General features: G+C 45.1%; 1 pseudogene; it reads left to right on the top strand.

Annotated features, from left to right (window-relative positions):
- Nucleotides 1–17,860: 17,860 nt before the first annotated feature.
- Nucleotides 17,861–19,767, top strand: LOC109749188 (uncharacterized; annotated as a pseudogene).
- The last annotated feature ends 233 nt before the right edge of the window (nt 19,768–20,000 follow it).

The following is a 20,000-nucleotide window of genomic DNA, read 5'->3' as shown; positions in this document are numbered from 1 at the left end:
GTGTGCGTGTACAAAGAACTAGCGTAAGTTCAGTTACCTGCTTCTCGGAATTTTAGTTAGCCACTTATTGCAAAATTGTTCAATTACGTTGCTTGGCTTAATTTAGTTTGCTACTGATTACATAATGGCACAGCCTGTTAATCATATTGTAGACTGCGCCTATCTATGTGTTTGATACTTACTGTTAAGAATTACCTGTTTGCCTTAACTTAAATATCTACTTGTTTGTTTAACTGCTTTGCTGCTGCAACAGCGGGTTACAATGATGTTAATAACTACTTTTCAGCATCCAATTGAAACTCTTTAATTCCTTGTTTGTTTAACTGGTTTGCTGTTATAACTCCCAGTTGAGATGTTTTGCTAACTTCAACTTTTCTGAATCCAATCGGAACTTTAATGGCAAAACAGGTTAGCCCAAGATCAAAGAGCGAGGTCCCCATGGACGTTGCATCATCCCACAGCAGTGGCACCGGCCCAATCGTGCATTATGAATTGCCAACTGCTGATGCTCTAGAGGCTAAACTAGTGGTAGAAAGAGATTCTGCTTCTGCACTTAGAGATGAAGTTGACATGTTGAGGAAGCAAACAACACAATCACAAGCAGTACTCAAGACAACCATTAAATATTTGGTGGATTTCAAAACGAAGCAAGCTGAGACTGACCAGATTGTTAAGGTCCTGAAGGAAAAAAAGGAAATTAAATTCCTACTTGGTAAATCATAGGTGAAATGTTCTTTCCATAGTTGAATAACCTTTGTGTTGTCTGTTCATGTAATCAATCAAACCATTTGTTTTAGAGATCATGTAATAATTGTTTTGTTTTGTTTTTGGTTTGTAATTTTATTTGAGCACAAGTCTGTATTAATTGATAAGACTCGGAGACATTCATTTGGATTGCTGTGCCAGACCTACAAATATGCCAATCGGGCTGAATGTGCATTCAGCAATAGTAGTAGTATAGATGGACCATAAGTGGCACGCATCGGAAAGGGCCAAGATGCTGGCTAAAAAAGGATGCTGTTGTAGCCAAAATAAAGTACAACGGCCTGGCTTATGTATGTTAGTTGATATTATTGATCCATATACTCTATAAGTGTTTATATGTCTGTTAGTTCTGTACATTCTTGGTTGATTGACTCGGTATTTGAATCTTGATACATCGCTTGTCTACATATCTAAATGGGAGTACACATTATGTTGCGTGTGACATTTGAGTTGGACATGAAGTGTTCCAAATATTCGAATTCACCTTAAACTGGATTCTAGTTTCTGAATTTGAGTATCGGCATTTGTAAACCATATTCATATATGATAGTGGAATACATCTTTTCGTCCTTTTGAATATATATAAAAACACATAGAATGATTTATAAAGATTCATATAGGAATACAAAATGGATTCGAATTTAGTTGCCAGGGTAAACGTGGATGCTTATTGTCCCAAAATTCGAAAGAAGCAGCAAAATGTCCACTCCCACGTCGGCTGCCCGAAGCCAAGTGTTTGGGAGATGGAAATTACTGTCTACCCATTACACGGACAATCCATCGGCCCGATTTCCACTGCTCTAAATAGGGGTAGGTTAGTAACTTCAATTAGACGTGACACGACCGCCTCTGAGCCCATTCCGACACGGTGAGCGTCAAACATGGGCGGCAAAACTCATTTGATTCAAGCTCGTCCGAAAGACCTCTGTTTCTCCCTCCATTCCCCATTCATACACGGTGGGCGGCAAAACAAACTCGACTCGGCCGAAATCGATGTAGGCAAATATTTTCAATAGGGGCAGGTTTGTAACTTCACTCAGACATGACACAACCGCCCTACCTGTCAGCCCCGTTCATACACCGTCAATAGGGGCAGGTTTGTAACTTCACTCAGACGTGACACAACCGCCCTACCTGTCAGCCCCGTTCATACACCGTGGGTGCCAACCATGGGCGCCAACCACCCTCTCCTCGCCCGAAATCGCTCTGGGCAAATATAGGCGAGATGCGAGATTACCGTCCTATCTCCAACCGACGAGACGTCCAAATTTTAAACGGGGGCTAAGTTCGTAACTTTCCCAGATTTCAGACAGGCGCGTCCCAAAAACATGGTTCCCCATACCTCTCCCTTCATTTTCCCATTCATACACCATCCGCGCTAGAACACCCCATCCCCACACCAGCCTCCGTCTGCCACCCCATCCATCGCGGCCGTCCTCTACCACATCCATCGCCACCGTCCTCCACCATGCCGGAGCGCCTACCAAGACCGCGTCGTCCACTGCTAGAGATGGACGTTTCTCATCCACGGCGACGGACCAATAGCCTTGCATCGCGTCCTCTCGCTTCATCGGTGCCGTCGTCCTCTTTGCCGGGGCCGCTCATACGACCTTCTCTTCCACCGCAACGGGACTTATCCCCCGATGCACCCATCTACCGTCGCAGATCTGCTTCAACGCCACCGACAGCCATCGCACCCCCGATGCCTACACGGCGCCGCAAGAGAGGTGGTACTTCATATCTCCTCAACTTTTTGATCTCAACCAGAAAATAGATCTTAACTTGGTTACTCTACTTTCTTTTCAGCTCTTAGAATTTAGTTCTTAGTTCGAAGCAAACAATGGATGCTAAATATCATTTCTCCGGTTTGCAGCTTCAAATCTGCCATGGCACAGCCATAATACGGTTTAATTGATCATGCTTAGGGTTTAATTGATCATGTTGGTTCCATGGTGGTTTCTTTAATAGAAATCGGAGGGGAAACCCTCTTTTGCTAAAAAAAATATGCTTAGAGTTTCCCCCTTTTATGATCACTATATGATCAGAATACGTGCTTCGTGTCATAATAACACTGCTCCACCCATCAAGCTAAACAAGCTTAGTTGTTCAAATATGAATCTGATATTATTAAAACAGAGTTGTTTAATTGGTCAGCTAAATGTTCCTAAATTAGTTTCGAAAATGCATGTTCGCCGCTCGGGTGTGTATCTCTACAGGGTGCCCACGGTGGGCCGGCCCACCCTGGGATTTTGGGTCGTCCCAGGCCCCGATTCCCCTCTGTTCTGCTGCGCGCTTCCGATCTCTACTCGCCCCCAGCCGCCTGCCTCGCCGGTGACTTGCCGTCCCCGGACGGCATGACTCTAGGAGGAGACGACGGACTAACAGGAGGCCAGGAGCCGCTCGCCCAACAGCGTCACCGTTGCCCGGGCGCGCCGCCGTGCCTACCTTCCCAGTCCGTTCAGGGCTCAGGCGTGCAGCATCCACCTAGCCAACCCGATTTATCCTGAGATACGTCCTCAACACTCAGCAGCCACTCCTCATCACCCATTTTCTAATTGATTCATTACTCATTAGGCAGGACTGTCATTAGGGTTTGTTGTGTGCTCAGTGCTACCTACACTTAATGGTTCAGATGTATTTCGGTAATCTTTAGTACCTCTAAAGTTCACAGGGTTTTCAAAATTCCGGCCCTCGGAACAGAAACTAGTCATTTTGGATTGTTGGTCGTAGTGACTTTGACCCAGATTACTACTGCAAGCCAGGTTTGTTGACAATTTTACTTGTCTTTCTTACTCATTCGATATAATATCCAATTATTCACGTCGATTAGTTGCAAACAATAAGTGCCAGACAAACTTCTTCATTCAGATTTTGGACGGTCTCTTACTGCAGTTACAATTCTGCATACTTGTCCTAGTAAGCTCACAAGTAAATGATTGATTCACTACATCTATGCTTGCCTTGTCATATTTGTTGTCAATATTCTTTTAGGGTGGACCACCCTGTTTCTAAATACTGGAACCGTAGACATGAGTGAATAGTATTTCTCTATGTGATCTCTTCCATCATGTGTGGGTAACGAACACTGCATTGTATAGAAAGAAAGTGTCATTTCCAGCTTTTACATAGGTTTTGATCTTTTACATGGAATACAATCTGCCGACTTGCTTTGTGTCGCACTACCTACACTCCACCCTTGAAGCTAAACATTACGCCACTCATAATTGCTTAGTTTATTTGTTCAAATACGAATTTCATATGATTCTAATGTTCCTACTTCAGTTTTGAAATGTGTGCCTGCCTGTTATAGAGACATAAGGGGTTTGTATTTCTGTGTGTGGTCTGGTCAGCACGGTTGGGGAGGTGAACTTTGCATATGCAGGGGTTTATAGGGAGACACTCTCCGAGTTGAATCTGCAATGCATTCCATAGATAATCTGACTACTTTTTATGTTTTCATGAATCTCAGATTCTGAACAGCATCATAATGATTATGAGCTTGCGCGCATGAAAAGAATAAAGCAGAACAATGCCATGGCTGTCAAACTTGGCATTAAGGGACTGAAATCACGTCTGGATGCAATGCAATGCAAACGCTCTCCACCTACAGATTCATGCTCAGAATATGATCCTAGCAGTGATTCTGAGCTAGAGGGAGACCTAAGTCAATGTAGCTCCCTAGTGGAGGAGTCAGAGGAAGATGCCCTATCTTATTCACCCATCAAGGTACTTGCTCTAACTTTCCAAGGTTACATTGCTCGCACATATCTTGCAACTGATGCTTTGCATTGCTTCTACTTTGTTGAACTGCCATTAGCTTAGTTTACACATCGTGTATGTGAATACACCCTGCCTATCCATTTTCAGTACTTATTACATCTGTCATCATACCATATTTATCCATTCAAATGTTGTTCTTGTGTATCAGACGTTCAAAGGGAAGAGGGCGATTGCTGATCGTGGAGGAGCACAAGCAAAGTATTTGGAAAAGGTAGTGGCACCTGATAAATCAAATAGCCCATTAGGTGTAGTTGCAATATCACCTGACCCACAAAATACCCCAACTCTAGCAGACTCTAGCCCTACTACACTGGTCATTTCTGATGCCCCAACTCAGCAGACCCCAACTGCAGCAAACAGTATGATTATGCCAGTTGACATAGCACCAGCTGTACGACGCAAAACCCCCATTCCAGCAAAGATTACACCAAATCCAGTTGCCAAATCCCTTTTCGAACCAGAGAGAGCCCCAATTGCAGCAAATAGGACCCCTGTTCCATTTCTTCCCAGTTTAGAAGACGAAGCTTATGTTGTTGTCAGGAACTTTGTGCGCATCTTTCCTTCATGGAAAGATTATACCGCAGACACAGAACATTTTCCAGTCTTCCTCCGCAACTTACGCGTAAGTAATGTACTAATGTTATTCATGGTCATTATTGCATATGTTTCTGCTGACAGAAGACACAAGATTTCATTCTTTTAAATAGGCGAGGAGCAAACTGGATTGTGATGACGAGCAAGGGTTGGTTGCGCTTTTCAAGCACTCATTGATGAAGTATCGTTCCTACCTGAGGCACGCGCACTTCGATGGCAAGCCTCTGAACGAAATTTCTGTAAAGTCTCCAGTGCTACATTTATCCGACGGTGACTGGAATAATCTTGTTACACATTGGTCTCGGCTGCAGCGTAAGGTACTGTCTATGATATCACATCACAATTTGAACTACATTTCTGCATTTGCCTTAATGTCTCACTTGTACGAAAACTGTTAGCAGAAGAACATTCGTTCTCAAGGGACCACAGAATCTCGCAACTATACTGCACACTGCATTGCTCTTGTGAGTACCTCTTGCCCTGTATGACCATACTTACTTTCATAGTTGTTTGATTATGTAGCATCACTGCACATGTTAGCCTCGTAATCGTCCATTTGCTGGACATTATAAGATCTGTATGGACTATTACATAAATTTAGAATCAACCCAATGCTTTTGAAGAGGTTTAGCTCTGCAGTCCTCTTGTAAGGAGTGAACGTGGTCTATCACTGTACTTACATTAACAGCTACTCCCTCCGTCCCATAATATAAGAACGTTTTGTACAGTACACCAGTGTTCAAAACACTCTTGTATTATGGGAAGAGGGATTGGTTCATTTTGTAGCATTCTGCATCTTATCTCCCTCACCCACCATTTACTAAAAAGGATCAGATCTATATTTAATCTTACCAACAAGTAGAATACACAGACAATGCCAGTGCAGAAGTGTAGCCCATTGCTCTTGTCAGTACATTTTGTCCTGTAACGCTTGTACTCCCAGGGATTGGTAGTTGATTATGTAGCATCAATCTGCATCTTATCTTCATTATCCTCTATCCCTTCCAGTATTATCATATCTATAATTACTCTCTACAAAATGTAGAGTACAGGCAATGCTTATGAAGAAGATTCTGTGCTGAAATTCTTGAGTTATCCTTCCCTTGACACGGAGAAGGGCATTATAAAGCCGGTGTTAACTGTTAATGTAAGTCAGTCCTTCTAAAGCCTTTATCCTCAACTGCTGTTTAATTTGCTCATACTCCCTATCGTTTACTGCTGTTTAGTTTGCTATTTCTACCAAAATGCATGTTCGTAAGAACCGTAAGTTCTAAGTTTTACTTGTAAAACCAAATTCCTTATTCATACCATGCACATTACTTAATACTCCCTATATGTATGCTTGTTTTTGTGGATCTATAATCCAGTGTGTGGTGAAGCAGCCCACGTTTGCACCTTGTCATCTCCTGTTTTATCTTACTGATGTGGCTGATGATATGAACAACATGCCATGCACATTATCCAAAATAGATACAATGATTTTCTTTGCCCTTCATCTATGCTTGTTATGTTGACATGATAATCCAGTAGTGTGGTGAAGCTCCCCGCATTATGAACAATGCCAAATTATGCTATTGATATTTTGAACTTACTCTTTATTTTCTAATTTGAAATTTGATAGAATTGACAGAACAGTTGTCATCTTTGTTTATACACGTGCAAAACATGTCATCTCTCTGCTTTGTTTCAGGGTGATATGCCTGATGGCATGCACAAGTCTGCTGAAGGCTGTGAGACAAACCCAACATATATTGCAGCAAAGAAGGCAAAACATCTTGAAGATAGCGAGACAACCCCAAAGTCTTGTCTTGATGCAGTGTTCAAGTTACTTGAGACTAACAGTCAGACAAGCTCACAGAATTCGTTGTCTGAATCAGTTCGACTTCTTCAGTCCCAAGTTCTAGCAGAAAGGCATTCTGCAACTCAACTTCTACTTGAAGTCCTATCTCTAAGAAAGATTGCGGAGAACACCAATGAGAACATCATCACTAAACAGCTACACCTGGAAGCTATGACCGACATGCTAGGCCGGTCTCACAGCCTTCCTCAGCAGCTTGCGCAGCAGTTCCCCCGCAAGGCTAACCTTTCTTGAACTGTCTTGGAAGTGGTCTCGGTTCAGTATTATTTTGTTACGCTGCAATGGTGCCCAGTTTTTGTAATCTGCTTCTTCGTTGCACTTTATGATCACTGGTGGCGAACTTCGATGCCCAGTGGATGTAATATACCTTAAATCCTTTATTGTATAGTGTAGGTTTATTCTTAGTTACTATGCCGTAATTTCTTTATTGTATAGAGTAGGTTTGTTCTTAATTCCTACTAGTTACTGCCATCATTCGCTATCTGAAAAAATCAGATGTAGTCGACCGGACCGAAACATTCGACTCTAACGGGCCAGGTTTTTAGCGGGCCACAATTGGGCCGGCCTGCGTCTTTCTTGGGCCCGAATGATTGGGGCCTTCACACATTGCGCCAGGCCCAAACTTACATCAGCCTATATTTTAGTTGGGCCTTTTGTCGACCCAGCGCTTAGTTTGGCCCAGGTAGCGTTGGGCCATTAACAGGCTGAATATTGTACTGGCCTGTTACGGCCGAGATGAAACAACGGGCCTTTAGCAGGCCAAAATGCATGTTGGCCCTCAATTTTCACTAGTCATCGACGGGCCTTCAGTAGGCCGAAATGTAGACCGGGCCATTTTGGGCCCAGTTAGCTCACGGGCCGTTACCAGGCCGAAACATATCTCGGGCCTTAGTTGGCCCACTGATATCATGGGCCTTTAAGAGGCCGAAAGCTTAGCATAGGCATCAACGAGTCGAATTACGTGACAGGCCTTTAATAGGCCCAAAGTCACGTTGGGCTTAACTGTTGCCACCTTTAGCACGGGCCGTTAGTGGGCCCGATGTCCCGTCGGACCATATATGGCCCATCGGTAGCACGGGCCATTCCCAGGCCGAAAGTCACACCGGGCTGAAATGGGCCCATGTCTACATCAGGCCTCTAACAGGCAGAAAGTCACTGGGCTGTAGTTGGGCCCAAATATTCGGCGAACAATTAACGGGCCAGATCTGGCTTCGGGCCGCAAATGGGCCCAAATATTGGGCGAACTATTAACGGGCCAGATTTGGCTTTGGGCCGTAAATGGGCCCAAATATTGGGCGAACAATTAACGGGCCAGATCTGGCTTCGGGCCATAAATGGGCCTTTATTAAGCAGGCCGTTATTGGGCTGGCCCACTAGTACCTGATTAAGTTCTACAGGCCTTTGACTGGGCCGGCCTTTTTAACCTATATGGGGCTCTGTTGGGCCCAGCCACATGTCGACGCATCATAGGCATGTCTCCTCCAATGGACGGGCGACATCTGGCCCACTGACGAGCTGACAGATGTTCCCTTCGGCCAATCAGAATTTTACACGTGGAAATTTCCCATTAGTCAGGGCTGTTAACGGGTTATCGGATCCAAAATCCGACCCAATAGCTTAACGGCATTCGTTTATGGTGGATGCCACGTGTCGGTCACCCTTGACGAATGCACTTCTGTGACGCGCGATTTATCGTCATGGAAGTGGGCACTTCCGTGATGATAATTTTGGCAATGTCATGGAACACTTCTACGACAGCACAGGTATGACTATCTTGATTCTGTCATAAATTTGTCATGGATGTACATGCATGACAGAAAACGCGACCTACTGTGACAAACACGTATCATCACGGAAGTGTGTTTTTTTTGTAGTGGAACAAACGAAGAGATTATTGTAGGGTACGAAACCACCTCAAAGTTATTCTTTCCGATCAATCCATTGGGCTATTCCTATAAGTTTCACAAACAACCCTAGAGTTCATAGTAAAATAACACCTTAAGACACACATCAACCAAAACCCTAATGTCACCTAGATACTCCAATGTCACCTCAAGTATCCGCGGGTATGATTATACGATATGCATCACACAATCTCAGATTCATCTATTCAACCAACACAAAGAACTTCAAAGAGTGCCCTAAAGTTTCTACCGGAGAGTCAAGACAAAAACGTGTGCCAACCCCTATGCATAGATTCCCAAGGTCACGGAACCCGCAAGTTGATCACCAAAACATACATCAAGTGAATCAATAGAATACCCCATTGTCACCACGGGTATCCCATGCAAGACATACATCAAGTGTTCTCAAATCCTTAAAGACTCAATCCGATAAGATAACTTCGAAGGGAAAACTCAATCCATTACAAGCGAGTAGAGGAGGAGAAACATCATAAGATCCAACAATAATAGCAAAGCTCGCGGTACATCAAGATCGTGCCAAATCAAGAACACGAGAGAGAGAGAGATCAAACACATAGCTACTGGTACATACCCTCAGCCCCGAGGGTGAACTACTCCCTCCTCATCATGGAGAGCGCCGGGATGATGAAGATGGCCACCGGTGATGGATCCCCCCTCCGGCAGGGTGCCGGAACAGGGTCCCGGTTGGTTTTTGGTGGCGACAGAGGCTTGCGGCGGCGGAACTCCCGATCTAGGTTTCGTTCTGGGGGTTTCTGTATTTATAGGAATTTTTGGCATCGGTCTCACATCAGGGGGGGTCTCCGAGTCATCCACGAGATAGGGGGGCGCGCCCAGGGGGTAGGGCGCGCCCTCCACCCTCGTGGATGGCTCGGGACTCTTCTAGCCCAACTCTTTTACTCTCGGGGCTTCTTTTGGTCCATAAAAAATCATCAAAAATTGGCACGTCAATTGGACTCCGTTTGGTATTCCTTTTCTGTAAAACTCAAAAACAAGGAAAATGTAGAAACTGGCACTGGGCTCTAGGTTAATAGGTTAGTCCCAAAAATCATATAAAACAACATATAAATATATATATAACATCCAAGATGGATAATATAATAGCATGGAACAATCAAAAATTATAGATACGTTGGAGACGTATCACGCTGCCGTCGACCGCTACCTCTCAGCGGCGCCACTTGTCGTCCTCCCATGCCTCGCCTGTCGATCGCGCGACGACATGATGTTTGATTTTCAAGTGAATAAGATTTTGTGCTGCCTTGAAGACTTCAGCAACGGCGTCCCGGAGGACGACAACGACGGCGCGGCACGCCGCCTCCGCCGCCACTGGAAATAGTTTTTTTGGGGTTTAATAATGTATCTCGAATTCTCGATCATATGAATATAAATTCGCAGTGTGACTGAATGAAAGATATGGTCTGAACGAACTTGCGTTTTTCTCTCGTAATGTACAGACTTATCAAACGGTTTTCTTTTGAAAAAAATGTCAATGGTTTTTAAATATAAAACACTCATCGCAAACGTTTTAGTTAGAACACCCGGATGCAAACCGATAGCTTCCCCAGGAAGCCAAGGGAAAATGTGCCGAGCAGGATTTCTGCATCCCTTCAACGCAAACTATTGTTTTGCATGACCCGTGTGCAAGCACGTAGAAACAATTGGGTAAGATTTGCATCTGTCATTTTGGGTATGTTGCCATTTGTCAAACTGGAAAGATTGACATTTGTTTATCTAGTAACATTGCCATTTGTCAACCTTGTAACACCGCGATTTGTCAAAATATGCAGCTAAAAATCTCTAGCACTATCTAATTTTTGCAACTAAAATCACTAGCACTGTTCATATGGACACCACTAGCAGGAGTGAGTTGATGGACGCATATGCAAATGTACCATTGATTACATACAACAAGTCATCAACCCACAACGACAACGAGGATACACGTTGGATTATAGATCATTTCCAACAAAACATTCTAGTAAAGTAAAGTTTTTCTCACACAACAAATAACAAAGCGATAAAATGAAATTCAGCTCAACCACTCGTCGGCATTGGAAACGCTTGCTTTGAACCAGAAGTGATTCTCTAGGAAGGGCCAACTACTGTCAATCTCGAGACCAATGCAAGACTGATCATCCAGGCTGAAGCGGCCTATGTCAGGACCCATATTGGGATGGTAGGGAAGCATAGCAATGTCCGAGGTATAGATACAGTTGCTTCTGATAAATGGTAGTAACGTTGTGTCAACAGCAGCTGGATTGCCTTCCACCATCATTGGATAGTTTTGTCCAAGGAAGAGCGAGTTTCCTCCAAGACTTTCAATACTGAACCAGGGAGAAGGTGTTGGCGCTAGTACACTAGTATCCATCCCGAATACCCTGCAACGGATGTTGGAATAGGTCCGGAGAGTGCGACCATGCGAGACAACACCTGCTTCCTTAGTAACGTCAGTAGTGCCATGTATACAGACAAGAAGAGGTGATCCATCGGAATAAGTTGCGAGGTGCCACTGAGTATATGGGTCCTCATGCTCGTGATCATCAGCATCGTCATCTCCCCCTTGGTTATAAAAATTTTCAAGTATAGGTGGTGGAATGTTCACAGGACCTTGGAAACACAAGAAGGTTAATTATTAAAGGGAAACTAGCTAACCCGCATGCATGTGGATGAAACAATTATAATTACGATGGAAGACAAACGTACCGATAGCATCAGGATTCCATGCAAAAACAGTGCCACGAGTGGTGGCAGCAAACACAAGACCCTCGTATTGAATTACATCACAGTACTCATCCGTGTACAGAAATTGATTTTTGAGCAATATCCATCGAGGCGTGGAAGTAAGGAAGGCAACAAGCTTGTCGAAGATAGCAACAACTTCATAGTTCGTGTAATCCCAAGAGCGGTTGGGAACTCGACAAATTGCTATCTTTCGTAGATGACAGTCACCATGATCATATTTGAACTCACGTAGAATACCAGTGTACTCAACCTCTGGGCAGTCTGAGATTTTTGGAAGTGGAACCCGGTGACGAGTGTACACATTCACAAGTTCCCACTCGTAGTTGTACCCAATATAAACAACCCAATCTCCATTTGCGCCTACCCAAGCCTTGCCCTCAAGCGATGGCATCTTAACATCACACGTATCATTATCAAGCAGCATCAACTTGTACAAGGCGAGGCTTCCGTCGTCCCCGCGCCAGTCAGCAAGGTCACGGCGAACAAGATATAGGGGAGATCAAACCGCTCCTGGACCCTTGGGTTCCTTGTAATGGTGTTATTAGTTGAGTCGATAGTGGTCTTGAACGAACCTGCCATGCTAGCCGAGGTGATGACGTCGCACCGATCAATGAGTTCCTCCACCACGTCATCTTTCAGACCGGGGCAAGAATAACGGGGTCGTTTCCGGCCTGTTCCCTACATGGAGAAGATGATCGAACAATGGCAGAAGGAAGGGTGAAGGCAGATGGAGGGAGGAAGAGCGTGCGACAATAGTTCCAAATCAAGAGGGAAAGGCGAAGAGGCGGTGGACGGTTTCCATTACAAGAAGAGGCTAGTGGGGAGCGACCGGTTTCCACAGAGGTCACACACTGACGACAAGGCCGAGTGAACCGCATGCCGTATATCGCACACACCTTGATCTGGCTGACCGTTTCTTTTGTGTTGCCTAATCACAAACAGTTCATCCGAGTGAACCGTATGATGTACATCGCACACACCTTCATCTGGCTAACCGTTTCTGTTCTCTTGTCTCAACGCAAACAGTACATCCGAGTGAACCGCATGCCGTATATCGCACACACCTTGATCTGGCTGACCGTTTCTTTTGCGTTGCCTAATCACAAACAGTTCATCCGAGTGAACCGTATGTTGTATATCGCACACACCTCCATCTGGCTGCCCATTTCTTTTGTTCCTCCTCATCGCAAATAGTTAATTGAACTGAACCGTATGCCCTGCATTGCACACGCAACTAAAATCCGAACCGTGTTTCATGCATCGGTCATCGCTAACGTTTTGCACCTTTTTGACGATTTTTTACACCACCAGTTGCGATTATTGCATCGCACACAGTTTTGTCGAAGGGTCTCTGATCGTAGTGCGCGTTAGTAGCATCCTGCATTAGTGGTACTTTGTAGGGGTAGTGGGATAAGTTTGCAAGAATAAAACTAGAAATACTTAGAGGGAATAAAACTACGCGTAATTTGCAAGATAATAAAAGTTAGTTGTTTAGTAGAAAGCTTTTTGTAACACAAGAGAATGATTTGTCCGTAGGTAATTTATAACTAGACCGGTAATCATTATTGCAATTTTATATGAGGGAGAGGCATGAGCTAACATACTTTCCGTACTTGGATCACACTCACTTATGATTGGAACTCTAGCAAGCATCCGCGACTACTAAAGATCATTAAGGTAAAACCCACCCATAGCATTAAGTGGCAGTCCTCTTTACTCTCATACGGAACAACCCCCTTACTCGGGTTTGTCATTTCGTCACTCACGCAACCCACTATAAGCGAATTATTAACGTATTGCAACACCCTACGGCGGCAATCCCACACGGAGGGCACCATAGGACAGCACGAAAATAAAACATACAACTCAAACCAATGACGATCATCAATCAACCCATATGACATAAAGAATCTACTCAAACAACATAGGATTGACACACATCATTGGATAATAATATATAGCATTAAGCACCATGTTTAGGTAGAGATTACAGCGGGGAGAAGAGGTGTTACAACGCTGGATAGAGGGGGAGAGAGTTGGTGATGACGGGGGCGAATTTGTTGGTGTAGGTTGCCGTCACGATGGTTCCCCCGACGGTGTTCCGGCGCCGGGAAAGAGGGGGAGAGAGCCCCCTCCTTCTTCTTCTTCCTTGCCTCCCCCCTAGATGGGATGAGGGTTTACCCTCTGGTCCTTGGCTGTCATGGCTTTCGGAGGGCAGTCGCCCCTCCAAGGTTGGATCTCTCCCTCTGTTTCTCTTCTATTACACAACCTAGCTTGTTTCTGTCCGAAAACCGTTTATTATATTCCGGAGATCTGTAACTCCGATTGGGCTAAAATTTTGAGGAGATTTTTCTCGGGAAATTATCTTTCTTGTGGCTAAAGAAGGGCTCCAACCAACCTACGAGGTGCCCACAAGGCAAGGGGGCACGGCCAGGGGGTAGGACACGCCATGTTGCCTTGTGGGGCCCTCGAGCACCGTCTTGCGTTGATTCTTCCTCCCAAAAATCATATATACTCCAAAATAAATCTCCATAAAAATTTATTATATTTGGACTTCGTTTGGTATGCTCTTTCCACGAAACAAAAAACATGCAAAAAATAGGAACTAGCACTGGGCACTAGATTAATAAGTTAGGCCATAAACATAATATAAAAGTGCACCAAAACCATGTAGAACTATTGTAAACATGGCATGAATACTTCATAAATTATAGATACATTGGAGACGTATCATATTGCACCATTTTCAACTCTTCGGTGGTTGCTTCATGATCTGGTTCTCTTCCATCTTCAAAGAAATCACCTTGCAAGCCAACACGAACAATAACTCAAAAGACAAAATTATGTCAAGGATATGCATTTTCATTTTATACTTCCAACTAGCAAAGTTTGTGCCATCAAAATAAGGAACTCTATGATGATAAGTACCCTCCCTAGACGGCATACTCTCCAAAGGGGATTAAGCAAAAGCAATGAAGACCAAAGTTATGATACCACTTGTTGGATCAAGGGTATGTCTAGAGGGGGCCGAGGTGAATAGACTACTAGCAAAATTTAAAGAACTATTTTCTAATTTTACTTCTTGGCAGACTTTTGACTTAATTAGCTAGCAATTCAAGAGTACCCTAGACATGCAAGTGTAGAGTATGGGCAGCGAAAAGTAAAGACATGCAAGTGCAAGTAATGTAGAGCGTAGAGTTCGAGAGAATCACAAACGCAAGTTGACAATGTGAAGATTTTTGACCCGTGGTTTTGATAGGTGGTGCTATCGTATGTCCGTGTTGATAGAGGCTTCGATCCACGGAGGATCTAAGATCATGAAGATCTCAGTTGTGATATTCCACAGAGGAATCAAGTCCATGAAGGGCTCACACCCATAAAGTAGCAACCTCACATATTCCACCATGACTTATACCCATGAAGGACTAGCCTCACTCAGGTAGATCTTCATGAAGTAGGCGTTCTCCAAGCCCTCAAAAACTTCTTGGCTTCGACACAACAGGTGGAGACTTCCAAGCACAACTAGGAAATTTAGGATGCACCACCCTCCAAAAGGTTATAGATATTGTTGTTGATTTTGAACAATTTGCTCTTGTGCTTCAAAAGATAATCTCCTCAACACTTACTCTCACATATTTTTGTTTTTGGTAGGAGAGGATTTGGGTGGAAAGCAATGAGGTGACTTGATCTCAAGGAATAGATGGTTGGAGTGGAATCCCTTTGAAATCCGTACACCGAAGTGGAGCTTTCACTCTCAGAAAATGCATATGAGCTGTGTTTGATTTGAGAGACAATGGTGAAGTGGGTGGGGGTATATATATAGGGATGACCAAAAGTCTAACTGTTACACACACTTTTCCACACATCAGTGAGATTGATTGAGTTACTCGGCCAGACCGATATGCACAAAAGGTGGCAACTTTGGATCGTTCAGTCACACTGGGTGAAATTGATCGGTGGCTTTGAGATGTGATGACCTAAGCACTTTTGAACACTTAGGTGTCACCAGCTGAAACTCATGAGAAATTCTAAGCGAATTTCAGTTGATGACGGAAGGTTCGCATAGGTGCTTCGGTGAGTCCGAATGAACATCTCAGTAAGACCAAATCAATTAGGATTTTAGGACAACAGGCATATCTGTTTGATCAGTGACTATGGTAGGATATGTATTAGTGAGTTTGAGTGGAGTTTTGGGTTTGATATAGTGGCCATTGTGAAAGTATCTAAGATTTTTGGAGTTTGATCTCTAAACACTTGAGCAATGAACTCATCTTCTCAACCTCACCCTCTTTTGATATTATCAGCATGTCCATGGACTCAATGTGATATTTGATCAGTTCAATATAAAGGGGGTGAGTCTTGAGGCTTGATCCAACACTTGTCCTTAGTGTTTTGTGTGTGTGTGTGTGGGGGGGGGGGGGGTCCAGTTCCATCTCCCATGTTGTATCTAAATGAACTTTTCTTGAAATGAGCTTTGAGCAGGCATTAGTTTAATCATATATATGTTGCATGCATTCTCAAAACCACACAGGGGATTAGATGCAATTTCAGTCTACTATACGTGTTGCCCATGGCTTGCTTAACTTCCCGGCTGCAGTTGTCTTTACGCCAATGAGTAATGGATCTCCTTTCTATCGACCCAGCTGTTTGGTTGCCCTAGCCGACCAAAGAAGGACATTAGAAACAATCATCATCGTCTGTCATTGATAAATATGCATGATAAAAACAAACGCAATACAATCTATTCATTCCATATCATGACGGTACAAAGAACACGAGAAGTAACAAAAAATAACACAGATCCATATTCATAGACCACTTACTGACGACTGCAAGCATTGAATAAATGAAATTCATTTAGGGGGACAACCTAAGAAAATAGTCGAAGCAGGCTGACTGAATAGACGTTAGACATTTTGTATGATCTTCAAATTAACCTCACATCATATTCCCAAAAACAATAAAAACCACACATCATATGCACATTCAACTTCGCAAGCAGCACAAAGGTCTTGTTCGAATACTCGATTTTGGAAAAGAATGAGTTTCGGATTGCCGTATATTTACTTCAACCTCATCGATCGAAAAAGAAAGAAATGAGAAGAACATTTCACTCCCCTTCACCACCTCAACTTTTTTCCATCTCCCTCCTGCCTGTCCCGCCAAAACCAAAACAATTACCTCCCCTTCCCTCGTTTTTTTGCCCATTCCCCGCCAAAATGAGAGCCAAGCATCTCAAAGGCCTGAACCCTCCCCTATCCCCTTGCCTCCTTCCCAATCAACACCCCCCCTATCCCCTTGCCTCCTTCCCAATCAATATAAAGGGGGTGAGTCTTGAGGCTTGATCCAACACTTGTCCTTAGTGTTTTGTGTGTGTGTGTGTGGGGGGGGGGGGGGGTCCAGTTCCATCTCCCATGTTGTATCTAAATGAACTTTTCCTGAAATGAGCTTTGAGCAGGCATTAGTTTAATCATATATATGTTGCATGCATTCTCAAAACCACACAGGGGATTAGATGCAATTTCAGTCTACTATACGTGTTGCCCATGGCTTGCTTAACTTCCCGGCTGCAGTTGGTCTTTACGCCAATGAGTAATGGATCTCCTTTCTATCGACCCAGCTGTTTGGTTGCCCTAGCCGACCAAAGAAGGACATTAGAAACAATCATCATCGTCTGTCATTGATAAATATGCATGATAAAAACAAACGCAATACAATCTATTCATTCCATATCATGACGGTACAAAGAACACGAGAAGTAACAAAAAATAACACAGATCCATATTCATAGACCACTTACTGACGACTGCAAGCATTGAATAAATGAAATTCATTTAGGGGGACAACCTAAGAAAATAGTCGAAGCAGGCTGACTGAATAGACGTTAGACATTTTGTATGATCTTCAAATTAACCTCATATCATATTCCCAAAAACAATAAAAACCACACATCATATGCACATTCAACTTCGCAAGCAGCACAAAGGTCTTGTTCGAATACTCGATTTTGGAAAAGAATGAGTTTCGGATTGCCATATATTTACTTCAACCTCATCGATCGAAAAAGAAAGAAATGAGAAGAACATTTCACTCCCCTTCACCACCTCAACTTTTTTCCATCTCCCTCCTGCCTGTCCCGCCAAAACCAAAACAATTACCTCCCCTTCCCTCGTTTTTTTGCCCATTCCCCGCCAAAATGAGAGCCAAGCATCTCAAAGGCCGGAACCCTCCCCTATCCCCTTGCCTCCTTCCCAATCAACCCCCCCCCCCCCCCCCCCCCCCCCCCCCGCGCGCTTTCCACCGTCCCGTGGGCGACGAGGAAGAGTGCCCCGTCGGCGGTGTTACCCCGACGCTGCCGCCTTTCCATGCCGACTCCGACGAGGTGATTGTGAAGGTCGAGGCCCACGGTGAGGTCGAGGTCAAGAGGGAGCGAATCCATGCCGACCACGGCGAGGTGAAGGTTGAAGCCGCCGGCGAGGTCGAGGTAAAGAGGGAGCCAATCGATGCGGACTCCGACAAGGTGAAGCTTGAATCTCCCTCCGTGGTCGAGGCCAAGATCAAGAGGGAGCCCATCGATGCCGACATCAAGCATGGCCGGGTCAAGAAGGAGGAGCAACCCGACGAGATCAAGGTCCCGGTAAAGGAGGAACAACGCAAAACTGCGTCGCCGCGCCATGTAAAGGAGGAGGAAGAGGACGACGACTCTAGTGACGACGAGGTGGAGATCATTGATCCCCCGCCGAAGTCCAAGAAGAGAAACCGCGAGGATGACGACGACGTGGTCTTCATCGATCTCACGACGTCCCGCCCGGCGCCTTACCTGAACCCAAAGCCCCTCCGGGGAATGCCGCCGCCGGGCGCCACGCCAGTGAGGCAGTGAGCGATTGGAAGATGGTTGTGGCGCCGCAGCCGGCGGAGCTGGACGAGTACCCACCGGACCACCGCGAATGGGTCTTCTTCACAAAGTCCTACGCCACCGGGCTGTCGACTTGTCGCGGGAGGAAGTGGCTGGACGCCGGCGAGGTCGTCCACTTCGCCTTCCCTTCGCACGAAGGCAGGATCAGGGTGCCGTACAGGCAGGCGGTGGCGTTGGCAGAGATCGTGCGCTTCTCGACAAACCGATCTGGAGAGGTTCCCACTTCACTCTGCTTTTGCTTCTAATGCACATATATACATCATATCTGTTCAGGAATAGTATCTGAATACTGATCGATTATTTGATGGCAACTAACTGTAGATCGGGAAGTTGTCTCCCGAGTGGGCGAGGTGCCTTGCCCCGCTGGTGAGTTCTTCCAAGGTTATGATCCAGGGGAAGATGGTGTTTCCGATGATGGAGCTCAGGCTGATGCAGGAGGTGTTGCTGTATGTCAGGTAACGGCTCTGAATATCTCTGAACATGGTTGCTACTTGTATTTCCTGTACTTATTGACGCTAAATTTTTGTTTGTTTCGCAGCTTCTACATCCACCGCTCGTCCTTGTACCTGATTTCTCCTAAAAATGAATGTCATCCAAACAATCCCCTCCGCGGCCTCTTCAAGTTGCTTCGGCGATTCGGTGTAGCTGAAGCCTGAAGCCCGACGTACGTCCCACTGACGTTGCCCCACTGACGTGTGGGCCCGGGGCCACATGCCAGTGGACGCCACGGCACGTCAGGCGATCCGCTTCCGAAGCGCGAAGCTCCTGACGAGGACAAGCCTGGCGTTTGGGTCAACATGGAGCGACATACACTGACTTGCTTATGGTAGCGTCAGGATCTCGTTAGAATGTCAGGATCTCGTTAGTGTACCATTGCGTCGGGTAATTGTGGTAATGTAATGGGGGAGCTAGCTTAGCTTGTGCTTGGTACGTCTGCTTCTCCCCTGCGTCCGGTTTGGTGGATGCCGGGGCTGCGGCCCCGGACGGCTGATGTGCGTTGAGGCGGCCGCCTTGGAAAGCGATGCTTCACGCGGCTCCATAGGACGGGGCAGCGGCTCGGCCTTCGCTTGGATGCCAATCTTGGGACACTTGTGGTAGGGTTGTCGGCTCGGTCCATTTTTTTTTCGAACGAAGACGCTAGGAGCGTCTGACTTTAAATTAATAAAGTCAACAACATAGGCAGCGTATCAACTAAGTCACCTTACATAACACCGAAGTACTCAAGCCATACAAACGCTGAGAGTTTAGATTTAACGGCCAAAAGAGCGCGAGCCGAGAGTTACATGGCGCGAAGGCCAGATCATTGAGCATGCAGGCTCACACAAGGGCCATTTCAAGTCAAGAAGTGGCGGCTGGCTCCCTAGCCAAGACTTACACCTGGCGTAGACGGTCTTGAGCTTGCTTCATCTTCTCAGCATCC

Source organism: Aegilops tauschii, chromosome 3 (assembly GCF_002575655.3).
Source record: "Aegilops tauschii subsp. strangulata cultivar AL8/78 chromosome 3, Aet v6.0, whole genome shotgun sequence".
Lineage (NCBI taxonomy): Eukaryota > Viridiplantae > Streptophyta > Magnoliopsida > Poales > Poaceae > Aegilops > Aegilops tauschii.
This window is presented reverse-complemented; position numbering and strand designations above follow the sequence as displayed.